We start from the raw sequence: 3556 nt of genomic DNA on the forward strand, positions 1-3556 counted from the left end.
GCAAAACCAATACAATATTGTAAAGTTTAAAAAAAAAAAAAAGATAAAATAAATAAATAAAAGAATAAATTATTGTCAAACTCCTATATATAGCAGTCATTTGATATAGTTAATTTATAACATACATTAAAAAAAATGACAGGGAGCTTGAAGGAGAAAAGTTTCAAGGTGAGGACTTATGCTCTTACCCTCCTTATGAGAGGTGAGGAGATTTACCTAACGGGTGAGTTTGGGAGAAGGAACTTCTCCCAAAGTGCTTGCTTGGTAACAAATCTCTACTTTGAAAAGATGTATGTGCCCACAGCACCATGAACTTGGATGTGCAGTAAACAGCCTGTGTCTGGGACGGGGTTCAGGCATTTTCTCCCTTCTCTTACGCCTGCATGGGGAAGTGTCTGACTTGAGATGTAGTGCTCTGAGGCCCGCTGTGACCACACAGCTAAAGCACGTCCTGCAGTTTCACAGATCTCAAGTACTAAGTCCCAATGTAGATGCAGTGTTGTCAAAGAAACCTTAATTGCTCTCCTACGATGGCAAGAGGCCAAATGAGAAAACAGTGTGAGACTGCATTTAACAAGGGCTACTTTTCTGTGCATCACAAACATCAGGAAAAGACCATCAAAACCATAAACCTGTGTGCACTTACTGAAATTGATATTTTAATCATACTGATTAACAGTGAAAACTGGTTGCAGTTTAAAACTCCCCATCATTGCCATCTTAGATACCATTCATCCAGGTGATGTCAATATAGAGATAAAGTGAGCTTCATTTATAATGTTTAAATGTTTGAATTAACTACAAATCTAGAAATATTCTACAAATACTCAGCAAGATTGTCTTTTTTAATTTTAAATAAAAATGCTATAGGTAAAATAGCAAGTAAGAAAGTGATGAAAATGTCATTTTTGTAAGAAACGACAAAATTTATGTAAGAAAATGACAAAAAATATTAAGCCAAAACTAGAAATTAATGTTTTGTTTTAGTATTATAGGTTTATTTAATTCATAAAAAGGATTTGTCTAGGATTTCTTTAAACAAAAAGCATCCATATGTGGTTAGTGTTTAGATGCCAGTGTTTCACATATACTTAGAGGTAGAATAACTTTGTTGGGTACAGCAGAGCTTGGAAATGATTATGAAGCATTGCGAACTGAAATCAATTAGAAAGGAGGTGAAACATCTGAAAGATGTTTTGGATACTAGGCAATAAGATTTCATTTCTAAAGTAGAATTTAAATACAGCTTTTCAAGAAATTTAATAATTTAGAAAGTATCTCTAAAATCAAGAACTCTGGGACAAAAATTCATAAAATTTCTATCTTCTTTATTAGCACAGCTAATTATGACTTTTACTTAGTGTGCATTAAGTCAAATAAACAACTCAGAAGTTCACCAAATTAAAAACAAGGATCATTCATATCTGAAACCGAGTGCAAAAAAGATAATAAAACTAACCTTGGTCAAGTAAGTCTCCATGCTGTTATTCAAAGGGTGTGGAATTGAGGTAGAAAAGCCTATGTTTGCTTTTGGAGTAAGATTTCCATTGAGAACTAAAAGATTACTGAAATTTCCAACACAAGGGGTCTCCAGGACTGGCCTCATGCTAAGAGTGCCGAGTAAGGATTTGTTTTGCTCTTTCTCCACCTCAAGTTTGGTGCTGATCACTGCCAGCCTCTCAAGAGTCCTGGGGAAGATGGAAAACACCAACTTAATGATCTGCATTTTTAAAGTTGCCATATAGTAAATGGAATTCCCAATAATCTGTTTGAAAACTGAAAATACAGAGCAGACCTCCTGTAAACAGTGATAGTTGTAACCTTGTTCTAAAGAAGTGCACATGTGTCTAGGGCTCCTCAAGTAACAAGTCACAGTTGGGAGAGGAGAGAAAGGGCATCAGAGAGAAAGGGAGGTGGCCTCATAGTGACACCTGCTGCCCTCTGGGACAAACCTGCCTGCAGGTAACAGTTCAGGGATGAAGAAACACCCTAGCCCACAAAGCCACTTTCAAGCATTTACTTTCACCACCCTTGTATACACATTTCACTCATGACCTCGGAGAAATAAGCTTTTGGCTCTGAGGAATCATCTAGAGTCACAATCTAGAGGGGAGCACAAGAAAGTCAATGGGTGATTGAAAAGAACTAAAACAGCCCCAGGAACAATTACAAGTATCTCCTGATTTTCCAAAGTTCACTTTATGTTACTTCACTGCTAGGAAAGGCCTACATCAGCATCTGTTTTTGATAATCACAAAACAAAAACAAAAAAAAATTTTTTGAAGAGACATTTTTATTTCATATAAAAAGTTTCAGCGTACGTTTTACAGTGAGAGGCATCACACTCCCCAAGCAGGGAGACTGGCCCCACTGAGGTCCTTCCCTGGAAGCCACACCCCACATCTCAGTGTCAAGTCACCACAACCCTGAACCATATATGGGAGCACCTGTGCTTCACTTGTGCATATTCATTTTAGGTTTCAACTAGCAGAACGTGCCCTCAGGTACCTGCTTCTTTGCTGAATACTGTTTTGGCTTGGCTTATGAAAGGCTTCCTAGGAATGCTCTGCTTTCAGACAGTGGGGAATCCTGGACTAGGCACTGGAGGTGCCATCTGCCCTTTCCATCCTCCACACCAGCCTCCTCAGTCAGGTCACCATACTATTTCTAGCCACTCTGTAAATTATCCTGTCTTTCACTCCTGTGTTAATTGCCCCCAATTTCACAAGCATGCCTTTATGCAGTGTGCTGCTGCTGCTAAGTCACTTCAGTCGTTTCCGACTCTGTGTGTTAAAACTTAAAAGGACACAGTATCAATAGTTTGTCTTAGGCTGCCCTCTAGCAGTGACCATCTAGTTAGCTTTCACTTCCTACTAATATCATGAACTGTGCTCTATAAAAATTAGGCTTTAGAGACAAATTAATGAACTAAATTTACTTTCTGTGATTCTGTGTTTTGACTTACTTGTCTAGTTTACCTTCCAATGACTTTCTAACTTCTAGTTCTACTAGGTAGAGTTGCTAATATTTTTCCAACTCTGCTTTATGAGAATCTTCTTGTAAAGTTTTCACCTTGGAGAGTTCAGATTCCAAGTCTTAAATTCTGAGTTCCATCTGACTTCTTATGGAAGCATTATTCTTCTCTTGTAACTGCTCTAAGTTCTCCTGAGATGCTGCTTGTATCTAAGGCAAATTTAAGAAGATAACATTTTAAAAATAATCATTAACCTGGAAAATTGTATTTGTTCCCTTTACTTTTGAGTCAGTGATTCAGAAAGCAATTTTAAGGGTTAAAAAAAAAGAGCAGAAGTTTAAAATAATTGTTATAGTGGTGCTCATATAATCTGATAATTCAAAGAACAAGAGGATCAACTTAAACTTTTAAAAATTGAACAAGACAACTTAAAAATAATTCAGCAGGATGGTACCAGTTCTAAACCACAATACTTTCTTTTCCTCCTAGTAGTCTTGTTTTATACCAATTGGTCTTATAAATGAAAGGATTCTCTAGTGAGAATCATTCTGATAGGTCAATTTGGTGATAACTGTGATGGAA

The 3556-nt window shown here is 37.0% G+C and overlaps 1 pseudogene; it reads right to left on the reverse strand.

Annotated features, from left to right (window-relative positions):
* LOC104986507 overlaps positions 1–3556 on the reverse strand; it is a 9577-nt pseudogene that overhangs the window by 2427 nt on the left and 3594 nt on the right.

Source organism: Bison bison, unplaced genomic scaffold (genome assembly GCF_000754665.1).
Source record: "Bison bison bison isolate TAMUID 2011002044 unplaced genomic scaffold, Bison_UMD1.0 scf7180017845766, whole genome shotgun sequence".
NCBI lineage: Eukaryota > Metazoa > Chordata > Mammalia > Artiodactyla > Bovidae > Bison > Bison bison.